We start from the raw sequence: 17,198 nt of genomic DNA, 5'->3' as shown, positions 1-17,198 counted from the left end.
TCCCAGGCGGTCTCCCATCCAAGTAGTAACCAGGCCCGACCCTGCTTAGCTTCCGAGATCAGACGAGATCGGGCGTACCCAGGCTGGTATGGCCGTAAGCGAGAAACAATCTCTTGCTACAACATATATAGTCAAAGTGAGTCTGATAAAACAGACATTTAGTCAATTCATCATTAAATGCTTAATACAAGGCAGTGTTGCTGATGAAATAGTGCAAGAGCACACCCTCGTGGACAAAATGCTTACAGCACCTGGTATTCCCAGGCGGTCTCCCATCCAAGTACTAACCAGGCCCGACCCTGCCTAGCTTCCGAGATCAGACGAGATCGGGCGTACCCAGGCTGGTATGGCCGTAAGCGAGAAACAATCTCTTGCGACAACATATATAGTCAAAGTGAGTGTGATAAACAGACATTGCATTTTCACCAATTAGATAAGCAGCTTGAACTTTGTGTCACTGAAAAAGTAGAAGAAATTACAAACACTGTTCCCATCACTTTTTACCACAGGTAGTTGGATAAAATACAAACTTTATTTCCTTTCATCATTTGAACAGGGCAAAGGAGCACAAAGCACACACAAGCTGCATTCAGCAACAATATTCTTGTTTGTCTTATAAATACAAGGCAGATGCTAATTGAAAACACAAGGAAATTTGATCCTATTAAAAAGGCAGGAAGCTGCATTTAGTCAATTCATCATTAAATGCTTACTACAAGGCAGTGTTGCTGATGAAATAGTGCAGGGGCACACCCTCGTGGACAAAATGCTTACAGCACCTGGTATTCCCAGGCGGTCTCCCATCCAAGTACTAACCAGGCCCGACCCTGCTTAGCTTCCGAGATCAGACGAGATCGGGCGTACCCAGGCTGGTATGGCCGTAAGCGAGAAACAATCTCTTGCTACAACATATATAGTCAAAGTGAGTCTGATAAAACAGACATTTAGTCAATTCATCATTAAATGCTTAATACAAGGCAGTGTTGCTGATGAAATAGTGCAAGAGCACACCCTCGTGGACAAAATGCTTACAGCACCTGGTATTCCCAGGCGGTCTCCCATCCAAGTACTAACCAGGCCCGACCCTGCTTAGCTTCCGAGATCAGACGAGATCGGGCGTACCCAGGCTGGTATGGCCGTAAGCGAGAAACAATCTCTTGCTACAACATATATAGTCAAAGTGAGTGTGATAAACAGACATTGCATTTTCACCAATTAGATAAGCAGCTTGAACTTTGTGTCACTGAAAAAGTAGAAGAAATTACAAACACTGTTCCCATCACTTTTTAGCACAGGTAGTTGGATAAAATACAAACTTTATTTCCTTTCATCATTTGAACAGGGCAAAGGAGCACAAAGCACACACAAGCTGCATTCAGCAACAATATTCTTGTTTGTCTTATAAATACAAGGCAGATGCTAATTGAAAACACAAGGAAATTTGATCCTATTAAAAAGGCAGGAAGCTGCATTTAGTCAATTCATCATTAAATGCTTACTACAAGGCAGTGTTGCTGATGAAATAGTGCAGGGGCACACCCTCGTGGACAAAATGCTTACAGCACCTGGTATTCCCAGGCGGTCTCCCATCCAAGTACTAACCAGGCCCGACCCTGCTTAGCTTCCGAGATCAGACGAGATCGGGCGTACCCAGGCTGGTATGGCCGTAAGCGAGAAACAATCTCTTGCTACAACATATATAGTCAAAGTGAGTCTGATAAAACAGACATTTAGTCAATTCATCATTAAATGCTTAATACAAGGCAGTGTTGCTGATGAAATAGTGCAAGAGCACACCCTCGTGGACAAAATGCTTACAGCACCTGGTATTCCCAGGCGGTCTCCCATCCAAGTACTAACCAGGCCCGACCCTGCTTAGCTTCCGAGATCAGACGAGATCGGGCGTACCCAGGCTGGTATGGCCGTAAGCGAGAAACAATCTCTTGCTACAACATATATAGTCAAAGTGAGTGTGATAAACAGACATTGCATTTTCACCAATTAGATAAGCAGCTTGAACTTTGTGTCACTGAAAAAGTAGAAGAAATTACAAACACTGTTCCCATCACTTTTTAGCACAGGTAGTTGGATAAAATACAAACTTTATTTCCTTTCATCATTTGAACAGGGCAAAGGAGCACAAAGCACACACAAGCTGCATTCAGCAACAATATTCTTGTTTGTCTTATAAATACAAGGCAGATGCTAATTGAAAACACAAGGAAATTTGATCCTATTAAAAAGGCAGGAAGCTGCATTTAGTCAATTCATCATTAAATGCTTACTACAAGGCAGTGTTGCTGATGAAATAGTGCAGGGGCACACCCTCGTGGACAAAATGCTTACAGCACCTGGTATTCCCAGGCGGTCTCCCATCCAAGTACTAACCAGGCCCGACCCTGCTTAGCTTCCGAGATCAGACGAGATCGGGCGTACCCAGGCTGGTATGGCCGTAAGCGAGAAACAATCTCTTGCTACAACATATATAGTCAAAGTGAGTCTGATAAAACAGACATTTAGTCAATTCATCATTAAATGCTTAATACAAGGCAGTGTTGCTGATGAAATAGTGCAAGAGCACACCCTCGTGGACAAAATGCTTACAGCACCTGGTATTCCCAGGCGGTCTCCCATCCAAGTACTAACCAGGCCCGACCCTGCCTAGCTTCCGAGATCAGACGAGATCGGGCGTACCCAGGCTGGTATGGCCGTAAGCGAGAAACAATCTCTTGCTACAACATATATAGTCAAAGTGAGTGTGATAAACAGACATTGCATTTTCACCAATTAGATAAGCAGCTTGAACTTTGTGTCACTGAAAAAGTAGAAGAAATTACAAACACTGTTCCCATCACTTTTTACCACAGGTAGTTGGATAAAATACAAACTTTATTTCCTTTCATCATTTGAACAGGGCAAAGGAGCACAAAGCACACACAAGCTGCATTCAGCAACAATATTCTTGTTTGTCTTATAAATACAAGGCAGATGCTAATTGAAAACACAAGGAAATTTGATCCTATTAAAAAGGCAGGAAGCTGCATTTAGTCAATTCATCATTAAATGCTTACTACAAGGCAGTGTTGCTGATGAAATAGTGCAGGGGCACACCCTCGTGGACAAAATGCTTACAGCACCTGGTATTCCCAGGCGGTCTCCCATCCAAGTACTAACCAGGCCCGACCCTGCTTAGCTTCCGAGATCAGACGAGATCGGGCGTACCCAGGCTGGTATGGCCGTAAGCGAGAAACAATCTCTTGCTACAACATATATAGTCAAAGTGAGTCTGATAAAACAGACATTTAGTCAATTCATCATTAAATGCTTAATACAAGGCAGTGTTGCTGATGAAATAGTGCAAGAGCACACCCTCGTGGACAAAATGCTTACAGCACCTGGTATTCCCAGGCGGTCTCCCATCCAAGTACTAACCAGGCCCGACCCTGCTTAGCTTCCGAGATCAGACGAGATCGGGCGTACCCAGGCTGGTATGGCCGTAAGCGAGAAACAATCTCTTGCTACAACATATATAGTCAAAGTGAGTGTGATAAACAGACATTGCATTTTCACCAATTAGATAAGCAGCTTGAACTTTGTGTCACTGAAAAAGTAGAAGAAATTACAAACACTGTTCCCATCACTTTTTACCACAGGTAGTTGGATAAAATACAAACTTTATTTCCTTTCATCATTTGAACAGGGCAAAGGAGCACAAAGCACACACAAGCTGCATTCAGCAACAATATTCTTGTTTGTCTTATAAATACAAGGCAGATGCTAATTGAAAACACAAGGAAATTTGATCCTATTAAAAAGGCAGGAAGCTGCATTTAGTCAATTCATCATTAAATGCTTACTACAAGGCAGTGTTGCTGATGAAATAGTGCAGGGGCACACCCTCGTGGACAAAATGCTTACAGCACCTGGTATTCCCAGGCGGTCTCCCATCCAAGTACTAACCAGGCCCGACCCTGCTTAGCTTCCGAGATCAGACGAGATCGGGCGTACCCAGGCTGGTATGGCCGTAAGCGAGAAACAATCTCTTGCTACAACATATATAGTCAAAGTGAGTCTGATAAAACAGACATTTAGTCAATTCATCATTAAATGCTTAATACAAGGCAGTGTTGCTGATGAAATAGTGCAAGAGCACACCCTCGTGGACAAAATGCTTACAGCACCTGGTATTCCCAGGCGGTCTCCCATCCAAGTACTAACCAGGCCCGACCCTGCTTAGCTTCCGAGATCAGACGAGATCGGGCGTACCCAGGCTGGTATGGCCGTAAGCGAGAAACAATCTCTTGCTACAACATATATAGTCAAAGTGAGTGTGATAAACAGACATTGCATTTTCACCAATTAGATAAGCAGCTTGAACTTTGTGTCACTGAAAAAGTAGAAGAAATTACAAACACTGTTCCCATCACTTTTTAGCACAGGTAGTTGGATAAAATACAAACTTTATTTCCTTTCATCATTTGAACAGGGCAAAGGAGCACAAAGCACACACAAGCTGCATTCAGCAACAATATTCTTGTTTGTCTTATAAATACAAGGCAGATGCTAATTGAAAACACAAGGAAATTTGATCCTATTAAAAAGGCAGGAAGCTGCATTTAGTCAATTCATCATTAAATGCTTACTACAAGGCAGTGTTGCTGATGAAATAGTGCAGGGGCACACCCTCGTGGACAAAATGCTTACAGCACCTGGTATTCCCAGGCGGTCTCCCATCCAAGTACTAACCAGGCCCGACCCTGCTTAGCTTCCGAGATCAGACGAGATCGGGCGTACCCAGGCTGGTATGGCCGTAAGCGAGAAACAATCTCTTGCTACAACATATATAGTCAAAGTGAGTCTGATAAAACAGACATTTAGTCAATTCATCATTAAATGCTTAATACAAGGCAGTGTTGCTGATGAAATAGTGCAAGAGCACACCCTCGTGGACAAAATGCTTACAGCACCTGGTATTCCCAGGCGGTCTCCCATCCAAGTACTAACCAGGCCCGACCCTGCTTAGCTTCCGAGATCAGACGAGATCGGGCGTACCCAGGCTGGTATGGCCGTAAGCGAGAAACAATCTCTTGCTACAACATATATAGTCAAAGTGAGTGTGATAAACAGACATTGCATTTTCACCAATTAGATAAGCAGCTTGAACTTTGTGTCACTGAAAAAGTAGAAGAAATTACAAACACTGTTCCCATCACTTTTTAGCACAGGTAGTTGGATAAAATACAAACTTTATTTCCTTTCATCATTTGAACAGGGCAAAGGAGCACAAAGCACACACAAGCTGCATTCAGCAACAATATTCTTGTTTGTCTTATAAATACAAGGCAGATGCTAATTGAAAACACAAGGAAATTTGATCCTATTAAAAAGGCAGGAAGCTGCATTTAGTCAATTCATCATTAAATGCTTACTACAAGGCAGTGTTGCTGATGAAATAGTGCAGGGGCACACCCTCGTGGACAAAATGCTTACAGCACCTGGTATTCCCAGGCGGTCTCCCATCCAAGTACTAACCAGGCCCGACCCTGCTTAGCTTCCGAGATCAGACGAGATCGGGCGTACCCAGGCTGGTATGGCCGTAAGCGAGAAACAATCTCTTGCTACAACATATATAGTCAAAGTGAGTCTGATAAAACAGACATTTAGTCAATTCATCATTAAATGCTTAATACAAGGCAGTGTTGCTGATGAAATAGTGCAAGAGCACACCCTCGTGGACAAAATGCTTACAGCACCTGGTATTCCCAGGCGGTCTCCCATCCAAGTACTAACCAGGCCCGACCCTGCTTAGCTTCCGAGATCAGACGAGATCGGGCGTACCCAGGCTGGTATGGCCGTAAGCGAGAAACAATCTCTTGCTACAACATATATAGTCAAAGTGAGTGTGATAAACAGACATTGCATTTTCACCAATTAGATAAGCAGCTTGAACTTTGTGTCACTGAAAAAGTAGAAGAAATTACAAACACTGTTCCCATCACTTTTTACCACAGGTAGTTGGATAAAATACAAACTTTATTTCCTTTCATCATTTGAACAGGGCAAAGGAGCACAAAGCACACACAAGCTGCATTCAGCAACAATATTCTTGTTTGTCTTATAAATACAAGGCAGATGCTAATTGAAAACACAAGGAAATTTGATCCTATTAAAAAGGCAGGAAGCTGCATTTAGTCAATTCATCATTAAATGCTTACTACAAGGCAGTGTTGCTGATGAAATAGTGCAGGGGCACACCCTCGTGGACAAAATGCTTACAGCACCTGGTATTCCCAGGCGGTCTCCCATCCAAGTACTAACCAGGCCCGACCCTGCTTAGCTTCCGAGATCAGACGAGATCGGGCGTACCCAGGCTGGTATGGCCGTAAGCGAGAAACAATCTCTTGCTACAACATATATAGTCAAAGTGAGTCTGATAAAACAGACATTTAGTCAATTCATCATTAAATGCTTAATACAAGGCAGTGTTGCTGATGAAATAGTGCAAGAGCACACCCTCGTGGACAAAATGCTTACAGCACCTGGTATTCCCAGGCGGTCTCCCATCCAAGTACTAACCAGGCCCGACCCTGCCTAGCTTCCGAGATCAGACGAGATCGGGCGTACCCAGGCTGGTATGGCCGTAAGCGAGAAACAATCTCTTGCGACAACATATATAGTCAAAGTGAGTGTGATAAACAGACATTGCATTTTCACCAATTAGATAAGCAGCTTGAACTTTGTGTCACTGAAAAAGTAGAAGAAATTACAAACACTGTTCCCATCACTTTTTAGCACAGGTAGTTGGATAAAATACAAACTTTATTTCCTTTCATCATTTGAACAGGGCAAAGGAGCACAAAGCACACACAAGCTGCATTCAGCAACAATATTCTTGTTTGTCTTATAAATACAAGGCAGATGCTAATTGAAAACACAAGGAAATTTGATCCTATTAAAAAGGCAGGAAGCTGCATTTAGTCAATTCATCATTAAATGCTTACTACAAGGCAGTGTTGCTGATGAAATAGTGCAGGGGCACACCCTCGTGGACAAAATGCTTACAGCACCTGGTATTCCCAGGCGGTCTCCCATCCAAGTACTAACCAGGCCCGACCCTGCTTAGCTTCCGAGATCAGACGAGATCGGGCGTACCCAGGCTGGTATGGCCGTAAGCGAGAAACAATCTCTTGCTACAACATATATAGTCAAAGTGAGTCTGATAAAACAGACATTTAGTCAATTCATCATTAAATGCTTAATACAAGGCAGTGTTGCTGATGAAATAGTGCAAGAGCACACCCTCGTGGACAAAATGCTTACAGCACCTGGTATTCCCAGGCGGTCTCCCATCCAAGTACTAACCAGGCCCGACCCTGCTTAGCTTCCGAGATCAGACGAGATCGGGCGTACCCAGGCTGGTATGGCCGTAAGCGAGAAACAATCTCTTGCTACAACATATATAGTCAAAGTGAGTGTGATAAACAGACATTGCATTTTCACCAATTAGATAAGCAGCTTGAACTTTGTGTCACTGAAAAAGTAGAAGAAATTACAAACACTGTTCCCATCACTTTTTAGCACAGGTAGTTGGATAAAATACAAACTTTATTTCCTTTCATCATTTGAACAGGGCAAAGGAGCACAAAGCACACACAAGCTGCATTCAGCAACAATATTCTTGTTTGTCTTATAAATACAAGGCAGATGCTAATTGAAAACACAAGGAAATTTGATCCTATTAAAAAGGCAGGAAGCTGCATTTAGTCAATTCATCATTAAATGCTTACTACAAGGCAGTGTTGCTGATGAAATAGTGCAGGGGCACACCCTCGTGGACAAAATGCTTACAGCACCTGGTATTCCCAGGCGGTCTCCCATCCAAGTACTAACCAGGCCCGACCCTGCTTAGCTTCCGAGATCAGACGAGATCGGGCGTACCCAGGCTGGTATGGCCGTAAGCGAGAAACAATCTCTTGCTACAACATATATAGTCAAAGTGAGTCTGATAAAACAGACATTTAGTCAATTCATCATTAAATGCTTAATACAAGGCAGTGTTGCTGATGAAATAGTGCAAGAGCACACCCTCGTGGACAAAATGCTTACAGCACCTGGTATTCCCAGGCGGTCTCCCATCCAAGTACTAACCAGGCCCGACCCTGCTTAGCTTCCGAGATCAGACGAGATCGGGCGTACCCAGGCTGGTATGGCCGTAAGCGAGAAACAATCTCTTGCTACAACATATATAGTCAAAGTGAGTGTGATAAACAGACATTGCATTTTCACCAATTAGATAAGCAGCTTGAACTTTGTGTCACTGAAAAAGTAGAAGAAATTACAAACACTGTTCCCATCACTTTTTAGCACAGGTAGTTGGATAAAATACAAACTTTATTTCCTTTCATCATTTGAACAGGGCAAAGGAGCACAAAGCACACACAAGCTGCATTCAGCAACAATATTCTTGTTTGTCTTATAAATACAAGGCAGATGCTAATTGAAAACACAAGGAAATTTGATCCTATTAAAAAGGCAGGAAGCTGCATTTAGTCAATTCATCATTAAATGCTTACTACAAGGCAGTGTTGCTGATGAAATAGTGCAGGGGCACACCCTCGTGGACAAAATGCTTACAGCACCTGGTATTCCCAGGCGGTCTCCCATCCAAGTACTAACCAGGCCCGACCCTGCTTAGCTTCCGAGATCAGACGAGATCGGGCGTACCCAGGCTGGTATGGCCGTAAGCGAGAAACAATCTCTTGCTACAACATATATAGTCAAAGTGAGTCTGATAAAACAGACATTTAGTCAATTCATCATTAAATGCTTAATACAAGGCAGTGTTGCTGATGAAATAGTGCAAGAGCACACCCTCGTGGACAAAATGCTTACAGCACCTGGTATTCCCAGGCGGTCTCCCATCCAAGTACTAACCAGGCCCGACCCTGCTTAGCTTCCGAGATCAGACGAGATCGGGCGTACCCAGGCTGGTATGGCCGTAAGCGAGAAACAATCTCTTGCTACAACATATATAGTCAAAGTGAGTGTGATAAACAGACATTGCATTTTCACCAATTAGATAAGCAGCTTGAACTTTGTGTCACTGAAAAAGTAGAAGAAATTACAAACACTGTTCCCATCACTTTTTAGCACAGGTAGTTGGATAAAATACAAACTTTATTTCCTTTCATCATTTGAACAGGGCAAAGGAGCACAAAGCACACACAAGCTGCATTCAGCAACAATATTCTTGTTTGTCTTATAAATACAAGGCAGATGCTAATTGAAAACACAAGGAAATTTGATCCTATTAAAAAGGCAGGAAGCTGCATTTAGTCAATTCATCATTAAATGCTTACTACAAGGCAGTGTTGCTGATGAAATAGTGCAGGGGCACACCCTCGTGGACAAAATGCTTACAGCACCTGGTATTCCCAGGCGGTCTCCCATCCAAGTACTAACCAGGCCCGACCCTGCTTAGCTTCCGAGATCAGACGAGATCGGGCGTACCCAGGCTGGTATGGCCGTAAGCGAGAAACAATCTCTTGCTACAACATATATAGTCAAAGTGAGTCTGATAAAACAGACATTTAGTCAATTCATCATTAAATGCTTAATACAAGGCAGTGTTGCTGATGAAATAGTGCAAGAGCACACCCTCGTGGACAAAATGCTTACAGCACCTGGTATTCCCAGGCGGTCTCCCATCCAAGTACTAACCAGGCCCGACCCTGCTTAGCTTCCGAGATCAGACGAGATCGGGCGTACCCAGGCTGGTATGGCCGTAAGCGAGAAACAATCTCTTGCTACAACATATATAGTCAAAGTGAGTGTGATAAACAGACATTGCATTTTCACCAATTAGATAAGCAGCTTGAACTTTGTGTCACTGAAAAAGTAGAAGAAATTACAAACACTGTTCCCATCACTTTTTAGCACAGGTAGTTGGATAAAATACAAACTTTATTTCCTTTCATCATTTGAACAGGGCAAAGGAGCACAAAGCACACACAAGCTGCATTCAGCAACAATATTCTTGTTTGTCTTATAAATACAAGGCAGATGCTAATTGAAAACACAAGGAAATTTGATCCTATTAAAAAGGCAGGAAGCTGCATTTAGTCAATTCATCATTAAATGCTTACTACAAGGCAGTGTTGCTGATGAAATAGTGCAGGGGCACACCCTCGTGGACAAAATGCTTACAGCACCTGGTATTCCCAGGCGGTCTCCCATCCAAGTACTAACCAGGCCCGACCCTGCTTAGCTTCCGAGATCAGACGAGATCGGGCGTACCCAGGCTGGTATGGCCGTAAGCGAGAAACAATCTCTTGCTACAACATATATAGTCAAAGTGAGTCTGATAAAACAGACATTTAGTCAATTCATCATTAAATGCTTAATACAAGGCAGTGTTGCTGATGAAATAGTGCAAGAGCACACCCTCGTGGACAAAATGCTTACAGCACCTGGTATTCCCAGGCGGTCTCCCATCCAAGTACTAACCAGGCCCGACCCTGCTTAGCTTCCGAGATCAGACGAGATCGGGCGTACCCAGGCTGGTATGGCCGTAAGCGAGAAACAATCTCTTGCTACAACATATATAGTCAAAGTGAGTGTGATAAACAGACATTGCATTTTCACCAATTAGATAAGCAGCTTGAACTTTGTGTCACTGAAAAAGTAGAAGAAATTACAAACACTGTTCCCATCACTTTTTAGCACAGGTAGTTGGATAAAATACAAACTTTATTTCCTTTCATCATTTGAACAGGGCAAAGGAGCACAAAGCACACACAAGCTGCATTCAGCAACAATATTCTTGTTTGTCTTATAAATACAAGGCAGATGCTAATTGAAAACACAAGGAAATTTGATCCTATTAAAAAGGCAGGAAGCTGCATTTAGTCAATTCATCATTAAATGCTTACTACAAGGCAGTGTTGCTGATGAAATAGTGCAGGGGCACACCCTCGTGGACAAAATGCTTACAGCACCTGGTATTCCCAGGCGGTCTCCCATCCAAGTACTAACCAGGCCCGACCCTGCTTAGCTTCCGAGATCAGACGAGATCGGGCGTACCCAGGCTGGTATGGCCGTAAGCGAGAAACAATCTCTTGCTACAACATATATAGTCAAAGTGAGTCTGATAAAACAGACATTTAGTCAATTCATCATTAAATGCTTAATACAAGGCAGTGTTGCTGATGAAATAGTGCAAGAGCACACCCTCGTGGACAAAATGCTTACAGCACCTGGTATTCCCAGGCGGTCTCCCATCCAAGTACTAACCAGGCCCGACCCTGCTTAGCTTCCGAGATCAGACGAGATCGGGCGTACCCAGGCTGGTATGGCCGTAAGCGAGAAACAATCTCTTGCTACAACATATATAGTCAAAGTGAGTCTGATAAAACAGACATTTAGTCAATTCATCATTAAATGCTTAATACAAGGCAGTGTTGCTGATGAAATAGTGCAAGAGCACACCCTCGTGGACAAAATGCTTACAGCACCTGGTATTCCCAGGCGGTCTCCCATCCAAGTACTAACCAGGCCCGACCCTGCTTAGCTTCCGAGATCAGACGAGATCGGGCGTACCCAGGCTGGTATGGCCGTAAGCGAGAAACAATCTCTTGCTACAACATATATAGTCAAAGTGAGTGTGATAAACAGACATTGCATTTTCACCAATTAGATAAGCAGCTTGAACTTTGTGTCACTGAAAAAGTAGAAGAAATTACAAACACTGTTCCCATCACTTTTTAGCACAGGTAGTTGGATAAAATACAAACTTTATTTCCTTTCATCATTTGAACAGGGCAAAGGAGCACAAAGCACACACAAGCTGCATTCAGCAACAATATTCTTGTTTGTCTTATAAATACAAGGCAGATGCTAATTGAAAACACAAGGAAATTTGATCCTATTAAAAAGGCAGGAAGCTGCATTTAGTCAATTCATCATTAAATGCTTACTACAAGGCAGTGTTGCTGATGAAATAGTGCAGGGGCACACCCTCGTGGACAAAATGCTTACAGCACCTGGTATTCCCAGGCGGTCTCCCATCCAAGTACTAACCAGGCCCGACCCTGCTTAGCTTCCGAGATCAGACGAGATCGGGCGTACCCAGGCTGGTATGGCCGTAAGCGAGAAACAATCTCTTGCTACAACATATATAGTCAAAGTGAGTCTGATAAAACAGACATTTAGTCAATTCATCATTAAATGCTTAATACAAGGCAGTGTTGCTGATGAAATAGTGCAAGAGCACACCCTCGTGGACAAAATGCTTACAGCACCTGGTATTCCCAGGCGGTCTCCCATCCAAGTACTAACCAGGCCCGACCCTGCTTAGCTTCCGAGATCAGACGAGATCGGGCGTACCCAGGCTGGTATGGCCGTAAGCGAGAAACAATCTCTTGCTACAACATATATAGTCAAAGTGAGTCTGATAAAACAGACATTTAGTCAATTCATCATTAAATGCTTAATACAAGGCAGTGTTGCTGATGAAATAGTGCAAGAGCACACCCTCGTGGACAAAATGCTTACAGCACCTGGTATTCCCAGGCGGTCTCCCATCCAAGTACTAACCAGGCCAGACCCTGCTTAGCTTCCGAGATCAGACGAGATCGGGCGTACCCAGGCTGGTATGGCCGTAAGCGAGAAACAATCTCTTGCTACAACATATATAGTCAAAGTGAGTGTGATAAACAGACATTGCATTTTCACCAATTAGATAAGCAGCTTGAACTTTGTGTCACTGAAAAAGTAGAAGAAATTACAAACACTGTTCCCATCACTTTTTAGCACAGGTAGTTGGATAAAATACAAACTTTATTTCCTTTCATCATTTGAACAGGGCAAAGGAGCACAAAGCACACACAAGCTGCATTCAGCAACAATATTCTTGTTTGTCTTATAAATACAAGGCAGATGCTAATTGAAAACACAAGGAAATTTGATCCTATTAAAAAGGCAGGAAGCTGCATTTAGTCAATTCATCATTAAATGCTTACTACAAGGCAGTGTTGCTGATGAAATAGTGCAGGGGCACACCCTCGTGGACAAAATGCTTACAGCACCTGGTATTCCCAGGCGGTCTCCCATCCAAGTACTAACCAGGCCCGACCCTGCTTAGCTTCCGAGATCAGACGAGATCGGGCGTACCCAGGCTGGTATGGCCGTAAGCGAGAAACAATCTCTTGCTACAACATATATAGTCAAAGTGAGTCTGATAAAACAGACATTTAGTCAATTCATCATTAAATGCTTAATACAAGGCAGTGTTGCTGATGAAATAGTGCAAGAGCACACCCTCGTGGACAAAATGCTTACAGCACCTGGTATTCCCAGGCGGTCTCCCATCCAAGTACTAACCAGGCCAGACCCTACTTAGCTTCCGAGATCAGACGAGATCGGGCGTACCCAGGCTGGTATGGCCGTAAGCGAGAAACAATCTCTTGCTACAACATATATAGTCAAAGTGAGTGTGATAAACAGACATTGCATTTTCACCAATTAGATAAGCAGCTTGAACTTTGTGTCACTGAAAAAGTAGAAGAAATTACAAACACTGTTCCCATCACTTTTTAGCACAGGTAGTTGGATAAAATACAAACTTTATTTCCTTTCATCATTTGAACAGGGCAAAGGAGCACAAAGCACACACAAGCTGCATTCAGCAACAATATTCTTGTTTGTCTTATAAATACAAGGCAGATGCTAATTGAAAACACAAGGAAATTTGATCCTATTAAAAAGGCAGGAAGCTGCATTTAGTCAATTCATCATTAAATGCTTACTACAAGGCAGTGTTGCTGATGAAATAGTGCAGGGGCACACCCTCGTGGACAAAATGCTTACAGCACCTGGTATTCCCAGGCGGTCTCCCATCCAAGTACTAACCAGGCCCGACCCTGCTTAGCTTCCGAGATCAGACGAGATCGGGCGTACCCAGGCTGGTATGGCCGTAAGCGAGAAACAATCTCTTGCTACAACATATATAGTCAAAGTGAGTCTGATAAAACAGACATTTAGTCAATTCATCATTAAATGCTTAATACAAGGCAGTGTTGCTGATGAAATAGTGCAAGAGCACACCCTCGTGGACAAAATGCTTACAGCACCTGGTATTCCCAGGCGGTCTCCCATCCAAGTACTAACCAGGCCCGACCCTGCTTAGCTTCCGAGATCAGACGAGATCGGGCGTACCCAGGCTGGTATGGCCGTAAGCGAGAAACAATCTCTTGCTACAACATATATAGTCAAAGTGAGTGTGATAAACAGACATTGCATTTTCACCAATTAGATAAGCAGCTTGAACTTTGTGTCACTGAAAAAGTAGAAGAAATTACAAACACTGTTCCCATCACTTTTTAGCACAGGTAGTTGGATAAAATACAAACTTTATTTCCTTTCATCATTTGAACAGGGCAAAGGAGCACAAAGCACACACAAGCTGCATTCAGCAACAATATTCTTGTTTGTCTTATAAATACAAGGCAGATGCTAATTGAAAACACAAGGAAATTTGATCCTATTAAAAAGGCAGGAAGCTGCATTTAGTCAATTCATCATTAAATGCTTACTACAAGGCAGTGTTGCTGATGAAATAGTGCAGGGGCACACCCTCGTGGACAAAATGCTTACAGCACCTGGTATTCACAGGCGGTCTCCCATCCAAGTACTAACCAGGCCCGACCCTGCTTAGCTTCCGAGATCAGACGAGATCGGGCGTACCCAGGCTGGTATGGCCGTAAGCGAGAAACAATCTCTTGCTACAACATATATAGTCAAAGTGAGTCTGATAAAACAGACATTTAGTCAATTCATCATTAAATGCTTAATACAAGGCAGTGTTGCTGATGAAATAGTGCAAGAGCACACCCTCGTGGACAAAATGCTTACAGCACCTGGTATTCCCAGGCGGTCTCCCATCCAAGTACTAACCAGGCCAGACCCTGCTTAGCTTCCGAGATCAGACGAGATCGGGCGTACCCAGGCTGGTATGGCCGTAAGCGAGAAACAATCTCTTGCTACAACATATATAGTCAAAGTGAGTGTGATAAACAGACATTGCATTTTCACCAATTAGATAAGCAGCTTGAACTTTGTGTCACTGAAAAAGTAGAAGAAATTACAAACACTGTTCCCATCACTTTTTAGCACAGGTAGTTGGATAAAATACAAACTTTATTTCCTTTCATCATTTGAACAGGGCAAAGGAGCACAAAGCACACACAAGCTGCATTCAGCAACAATATTCTTGTTTGTCTTATAAATACAAGGCAGATGCTAATTGAAAACACAAGGAAATTTGATCCTATTAAAAAGGCAGGAAGCTGCATTTAGTCAATTCATCATTAAATGCTTACTACAAGGCAGTGTTGCTGATGAAATAGTGCAGGGGCACACCCTCGTGGACAAAATGCTTACAGCACCTGGTATTCCCAGGCGGTCTCCCATCCAAGTACTAACCAGGCCCGACCCTGCTTAGCTTCCGAGATCAGACGAGATCGGGCGTACCCAGGCTGGTATGGCCGTAAGCGAGAAACAATCTCTTGCTACAACATATATAGTCAAAGTGAGTCTGATAAAACAGACATTTAGTCAATTCATCATTAAATGCTTAATACAAGGCAGTGTTGCTGATGAAATAGTGCAAGAGCACACCCTCGTGGACAAAATGCTTACAGCACCTGGTATTCCCAGGCGGTCTCCCATCCAAGTACTAACCAGGCCCGACCCTGCTTAGCTTCCGAGATCAGACGAGATCGGGCGTACCCAGGCTGGTATGGCCGTAAGCGAGAAACAATCTCTTGCTACAACATATATAGTCAAAGTGAGTCTGATAAAACAGACATTTAGTCAATTCATCATTAAATGCTTAATACAAGGCAGTGTTGCTGATGAAATAGTGCAAGAGCACACCCTCGTGGACAAAATGCTTACAGCACCTGGTATTCCCAGGCGGTCTCCCATCCAAGTACTAACCAGGCCAGACCCTGCTTAGCTTCCGAGATCAGACGAGATCGGGCGTACCCAGGCTGGTATGGCCGTAAGCGAGAAACAATCTCTTGCTACAACATATATAGTCAAAGTGAGTGTGATAAACAGACATTGCATTTTCACCAATTAGATAAGCAGCTTGAACTTTGTGTCACTGAAAAAGTAGAAGAAATTACAAACACTGTTCCCATCACTTTTTAGCACAGGTAGTTGGATAAAATACAAACTTTATTTCCTTTCATCATTTGAACAGGGCAAAGGAGCACAAAGCACACACAAGCTGCATTCAGCAACAATATTCTTGTTTGTCTTATAAATACAAGGCAGATGCTAATTGAAAACACAAGGAAATTTGATCCTATTAAAAAGGCAGGAAGCTGCATTTAGTCAATTCATCATTAAATGCTTACTACAAGGCAGTGTTGCTGATGAAATAGTGCAGGGGCACACCCTCGTGGACAAAATGCTTACAGCACCTGGTATTCCCAGGCGGTCTCCCATCCAAGTACTAACCAGGCCCGACCCTGCTTAGCTTCCGAGATCAGACGAGATCGGGCGTACCCAGGCTGGTATGGCCGTAAGCGAGAAACAATCTCTTGCTACAACATATATAGTCAAAGTGAGTCTGATAAAACAGACATTTAGTCAATTCATCATTAAATGCTTAATACAAGGCAGTGTTGCTGATGAAATAGTGCAAGAGCACACCCTCGTGGACAAAATGCTTACAGCACCTGGTATTCCCAGGCGGTCTCCCATCCAAGTACTAACCAGGCCAGACCCTACTTAGCTTCCGAGATCAGACGAGATCGGGCGTACCCAGGCTGGTATGGCCGTAAGCGAGAAACAATCTCTTGCTACAACATATATAGTCAAAGTGAGTGTGATAAACAGACATTGCATTTTCACCAATTAGATAAGCAGCTTGAACTTTGTGTCACTGAAAAAGTAGAAGAAATTACAAACACTGTTCCCATCACTTTTTAGCACAGGTAGTTGGATAAAATACAAACTTTATTTCCTTTCATCATTTGAACAGGGCAAAGGAGCACAAAGCACACACAAGCTGCATTCAGCAACAATATTCTTGTTTGTCTTATAAATACAAGGCAGATGCTAATTGAAAACACAAGGAAATTTGATCCTATTAAAAAGGCAGGAAGCTGCATTTAGTCAATTCATCATTA

The 17,198-nt window shown here is 43.1% G+C and overlaps 45 non-coding genes across 45 annotated transcripts in view; all 45 read right to left on the bottom strand.

Moving 5' to 3' along the window:
- The window catches only part of LOC145868348 (5S ribosomal RNA), a 119-nt gene extending 19 nt beyond the window's left edge, over positions 1-100 (bottom strand). Inside the window, exon 1 of the ribosomal RNA XR_014384344.1 lies at positions 1-100. This exon is cut by the window's left edge and continues 19 nt beyond it. This is a non-coding gene — a ribosomal RNA (5S ribosomal RNA).
- Positions 101-239: 139 nt separating this feature from the next.
- LOC145868698 (5S ribosomal RNA) lies at positions 240-358 on the bottom strand. The gene has a single exon (XR_014384694.1). It is a non-coding gene; the product is annotated as a 5S ribosomal RNA (ribosomal RNA).
- Positions 359-767: 409 nt separating this feature from the next.
- LOC145870408 (5S ribosomal RNA) lies at positions 768-886 on the bottom strand. Its single transcript, XR_014386404.1, has one exon. It is a non-coding gene; the product is annotated as a 5S ribosomal RNA (ribosomal RNA).
- Positions 887-1,025: 139 nt separating this feature from the next.
- LOC145870397 (5S ribosomal RNA) lies at positions 1,026-1,144 on the bottom strand. Its single transcript, XR_014386393.1, has one exon. It is a non-coding gene; the product is annotated as a 5S ribosomal RNA (ribosomal RNA).
- Positions 1,145-1,553: 409 nt separating this feature from the next.
- LOC145870386 (5S ribosomal RNA) lies at positions 1,554-1,672 on the bottom strand. Its single transcript, XR_014386382.1, has one exon. It is a non-coding gene; the product is annotated as a 5S ribosomal RNA (ribosomal RNA).
- Positions 1,673-1,811: 139 nt separating this feature from the next.
- On the bottom strand, positions 1,812-1,930 carry LOC145870375 (5S ribosomal RNA). The gene has a single exon (XR_014386371.1). It is a non-coding gene; the product is annotated as a 5S ribosomal RNA (ribosomal RNA).
- Positions 1,931-2,339: 409 nt separating this feature from the next.
- On the bottom strand, positions 2,340-2,458 carry LOC145870364 (5S ribosomal RNA). The gene has a single exon (XR_014386360.1). It is a non-coding gene; the product is annotated as a 5S ribosomal RNA (ribosomal RNA).
- Positions 2,459-2,597: 139 nt separating this feature from the next.
- Positions 2,598-2,716, bottom strand: LOC145868697 (5S ribosomal RNA). The gene has a single exon (XR_014384693.1). It is a non-coding gene; the product is annotated as a 5S ribosomal RNA (ribosomal RNA).
- A 409-nt stretch (positions 2,717-3,125) lies between these two features.
- Positions 3,126-3,244, bottom strand: LOC145870355 (5S ribosomal RNA). Its single transcript, XR_014386351.1, has one exon. It is a non-coding gene; the product is annotated as a 5S ribosomal RNA (ribosomal RNA).
- A 139-nt stretch (positions 3,245-3,383) lies between these two features.
- LOC145870344 (5S ribosomal RNA) lies at positions 3,384-3,502 on the bottom strand. Its single transcript, XR_014386340.1, has one exon. It is a non-coding gene; the product is annotated as a 5S ribosomal RNA (ribosomal RNA).
- A 409-nt stretch (positions 3,503-3,911) lies between these two features.
- LOC145870333 (5S ribosomal RNA) lies at positions 3,912-4,030 on the bottom strand. Its single transcript, XR_014386329.1, has one exon. It is a non-coding gene; the product is annotated as a 5S ribosomal RNA (ribosomal RNA).
- Positions 4,031-4,169: 139 nt separating this feature from the next.
- On the bottom strand, positions 4,170-4,288 carry LOC145870321 (5S ribosomal RNA). The gene has a single exon (XR_014386317.1). It is a non-coding gene; the product is annotated as a 5S ribosomal RNA (ribosomal RNA).
- A 409-nt stretch (positions 4,289-4,697) lies between these two features.
- On the bottom strand, positions 4,698-4,816 carry LOC145870310 (5S ribosomal RNA). Its single transcript, XR_014386306.1, has one exon. It is a non-coding gene; the product is annotated as a 5S ribosomal RNA (ribosomal RNA).
- A 139-nt stretch (positions 4,817-4,955) lies between these two features.
- On the bottom strand, positions 4,956-5,074 carry LOC145870299 (5S ribosomal RNA). The gene has a single exon (XR_014386295.1). It is a non-coding gene; the product is annotated as a 5S ribosomal RNA (ribosomal RNA).
- Positions 5,075-5,483: 409 nt separating this feature from the next.
- Positions 5,484-5,602, bottom strand: LOC145870288 (5S ribosomal RNA). The gene has a single exon (XR_014386284.1). It is a non-coding gene; the product is annotated as a 5S ribosomal RNA (ribosomal RNA).
- Positions 5,603-5,741: 139 nt separating this feature from the next.
- On the bottom strand, positions 5,742-5,860 carry LOC145870277 (5S ribosomal RNA). The gene has a single exon (XR_014386273.1). It is a non-coding gene; the product is annotated as a 5S ribosomal RNA (ribosomal RNA).
- A 409-nt stretch (positions 5,861-6,269) lies between these two features.
- Positions 6,270-6,388, bottom strand: LOC145870266 (5S ribosomal RNA). Its single transcript, XR_014386262.1, has one exon. It is a non-coding gene; the product is annotated as a 5S ribosomal RNA (ribosomal RNA).
- A 139-nt stretch (positions 6,389-6,527) lies between these two features.
- LOC145868696 (5S ribosomal RNA) lies at positions 6,528-6,646 on the bottom strand. The gene has a single exon (XR_014384692.1). It is a non-coding gene; the product is annotated as a 5S ribosomal RNA (ribosomal RNA).
- Positions 6,647-7,055: 409 nt separating this feature from the next.
- LOC145870255 (5S ribosomal RNA) lies at positions 7,056-7,174 on the bottom strand. Its single transcript, XR_014386251.1, has one exon. It is a non-coding gene; the product is annotated as a 5S ribosomal RNA (ribosomal RNA).
- A 139-nt stretch (positions 7,175-7,313) lies between these two features.
- Positions 7,314-7,432, bottom strand: LOC145870244 (5S ribosomal RNA). Its single transcript, XR_014386240.1, has one exon. It is a non-coding gene; the product is annotated as a 5S ribosomal RNA (ribosomal RNA).
- Positions 7,433-7,841: 409 nt separating this feature from the next.
- Positions 7,842-7,960, bottom strand: LOC145870233 (5S ribosomal RNA). The gene has a single exon (XR_014386229.1). It is a non-coding gene; the product is annotated as a 5S ribosomal RNA (ribosomal RNA).
- A 139-nt stretch (positions 7,961-8,099) lies between these two features.
- LOC145870223 (5S ribosomal RNA) lies at positions 8,100-8,218 on the bottom strand. The gene has a single exon (XR_014386219.1). It is a non-coding gene; the product is annotated as a 5S ribosomal RNA (ribosomal RNA).
- Positions 8,219-8,627: 409 nt separating this feature from the next.
- On the bottom strand, positions 8,628-8,746 carry LOC145870211 (5S ribosomal RNA). The gene has a single exon (XR_014386207.1). It is a non-coding gene; the product is annotated as a 5S ribosomal RNA (ribosomal RNA).
- Positions 8,747-8,885: 139 nt separating this feature from the next.
- On the bottom strand, positions 8,886-9,004 carry LOC145870200 (5S ribosomal RNA). Its single transcript, XR_014386196.1, has one exon. It is a non-coding gene; the product is annotated as a 5S ribosomal RNA (ribosomal RNA).
- A 409-nt stretch (positions 9,005-9,413) lies between these two features.
- Positions 9,414-9,532, bottom strand: LOC145870189 (5S ribosomal RNA). The gene has a single exon (XR_014386185.1). It is a non-coding gene; the product is annotated as a 5S ribosomal RNA (ribosomal RNA).
- Positions 9,533-9,671: 139 nt separating this feature from the next.
- Positions 9,672-9,790, bottom strand: LOC145870178 (5S ribosomal RNA). Its single transcript, XR_014386174.1, has one exon. It is a non-coding gene; the product is annotated as a 5S ribosomal RNA (ribosomal RNA).
- Positions 9,791-10,199: 409 nt separating this feature from the next.
- On the bottom strand, positions 10,200-10,318 carry LOC145870167 (5S ribosomal RNA). Its single transcript, XR_014386163.1, has one exon. It is a non-coding gene; the product is annotated as a 5S ribosomal RNA (ribosomal RNA).
- Positions 10,319-10,457: 139 nt separating this feature from the next.
- On the bottom strand, positions 10,458-10,576 carry LOC145870156 (5S ribosomal RNA). The gene has a single exon (XR_014386152.1). It is a non-coding gene; the product is annotated as a 5S ribosomal RNA (ribosomal RNA).
- A 409-nt stretch (positions 10,577-10,985) lies between these two features.
- Positions 10,986-11,104, bottom strand: LOC145870145 (5S ribosomal RNA). The gene has a single exon (XR_014386141.1). It is a non-coding gene; the product is annotated as a 5S ribosomal RNA (ribosomal RNA).
- Positions 11,105-11,243: 139 nt separating this feature from the next.
- Positions 11,244-11,362, bottom strand: LOC145870134 (5S ribosomal RNA). Its single transcript, XR_014386130.1, has one exon. It is a non-coding gene; the product is annotated as a 5S ribosomal RNA (ribosomal RNA).
- Positions 11,363-11,501: 139 nt separating this feature from the next.
- LOC145870123 (5S ribosomal RNA) lies at positions 11,502-11,620 on the bottom strand. The gene has a single exon (XR_014386119.1). It is a non-coding gene; the product is annotated as a 5S ribosomal RNA (ribosomal RNA).
- A 409-nt stretch (positions 11,621-12,029) lies between these two features.
- Positions 12,030-12,148, bottom strand: LOC145870112 (5S ribosomal RNA). Its single transcript, XR_014386108.1, has one exon. It is a non-coding gene; the product is annotated as a 5S ribosomal RNA (ribosomal RNA).
- Positions 12,149-12,287: 139 nt separating this feature from the next.
- Positions 12,288-12,406, bottom strand: LOC145870100 (5S ribosomal RNA). Its single transcript, XR_014386096.1, has one exon. It is a non-coding gene; the product is annotated as a 5S ribosomal RNA (ribosomal RNA).
- A 139-nt stretch (positions 12,407-12,545) lies between these two features.
- LOC145868921 (5S ribosomal RNA) lies at positions 12,546-12,664 on the bottom strand. The gene has a single exon (XR_014384916.1). It is a non-coding gene; the product is annotated as a 5S ribosomal RNA (ribosomal RNA).
- A 409-nt stretch (positions 12,665-13,073) lies between these two features.
- Positions 13,074-13,192, bottom strand: LOC145870089 (5S ribosomal RNA). Its single transcript, XR_014386085.1, has one exon. It is a non-coding gene; the product is annotated as a 5S ribosomal RNA (ribosomal RNA).
- A 139-nt stretch (positions 13,193-13,331) lies between these two features.
- LOC145869863 (5S ribosomal RNA) lies at positions 13,332-13,450 on the bottom strand. The gene has a single exon (XR_014385859.1). It is a non-coding gene; the product is annotated as a 5S ribosomal RNA (ribosomal RNA).
- Positions 13,451-13,859: 409 nt separating this feature from the next.
- Positions 13,860-13,978, bottom strand: LOC145870078 (5S ribosomal RNA). The gene has a single exon (XR_014386074.1). It is a non-coding gene; the product is annotated as a 5S ribosomal RNA (ribosomal RNA).
- A 139-nt stretch (positions 13,979-14,117) lies between these two features.
- On the bottom strand, positions 14,118-14,236 carry LOC145870067 (5S ribosomal RNA). Its single transcript, XR_014386063.1, has one exon. It is a non-coding gene; the product is annotated as a 5S ribosomal RNA (ribosomal RNA).
- Positions 14,237-14,645: 409 nt separating this feature from the next.
- Positions 14,646-14,764, bottom strand: LOC145875464 (5S ribosomal RNA). Its single transcript, XR_014391100.1, has one exon. It is a non-coding gene; the product is annotated as a 5S ribosomal RNA (ribosomal RNA).
- A 139-nt stretch (positions 14,765-14,903) lies between these two features.
- LOC145868920 (5S ribosomal RNA) lies at positions 14,904-15,022 on the bottom strand. Its single transcript, XR_014384915.1, has one exon. It is a non-coding gene; the product is annotated as a 5S ribosomal RNA (ribosomal RNA).
- Positions 15,023-15,431: 409 nt separating this feature from the next.
- Positions 15,432-15,550, bottom strand: LOC145870056 (5S ribosomal RNA). The gene has a single exon (XR_014386052.1). It is a non-coding gene; the product is annotated as a 5S ribosomal RNA (ribosomal RNA).
- A 139-nt stretch (positions 15,551-15,689) lies between these two features.
- On the bottom strand, positions 15,690-15,808 carry LOC145870044 (5S ribosomal RNA). The gene has a single exon (XR_014386040.1). It is a non-coding gene; the product is annotated as a 5S ribosomal RNA (ribosomal RNA).
- A 139-nt stretch (positions 15,809-15,947) lies between these two features.
- On the bottom strand, positions 15,948-16,066 carry LOC145868919 (5S ribosomal RNA). Its single transcript, XR_014384914.1, has one exon. It is a non-coding gene; the product is annotated as a 5S ribosomal RNA (ribosomal RNA).
- A 409-nt stretch (positions 16,067-16,475) lies between these two features.
- LOC145870033 (5S ribosomal RNA) lies at positions 16,476-16,594 on the bottom strand. The gene has a single exon (XR_014386029.1). It is a non-coding gene; the product is annotated as a 5S ribosomal RNA (ribosomal RNA).
- Positions 16,595-16,733: 139 nt separating this feature from the next.
- LOC145869862 (5S ribosomal RNA) lies at positions 16,734-16,852 on the bottom strand. The gene has a single exon (XR_014385858.1). It is a non-coding gene; the product is annotated as a 5S ribosomal RNA (ribosomal RNA).
- Positions 16,853-17,198: the final 346 nt, after the last annotated feature.

The sequence above is a fragment of the Salmo salar genome, unplaced genomic scaffold (assembly GCF_965601325.2).
Source record: "Salmo salar unplaced genomic scaffold, fSalSal1 ptg000293l, whole genome shotgun sequence".
NCBI lineage: Eukaryota > Metazoa > Chordata > Actinopteri > Salmoniformes > Salmonidae > Salmo > Salmo salar.
Note: the sequence above shows the minus strand (reverse complement) of the source record. Positions and strands in the feature narration are given on the sequence as shown.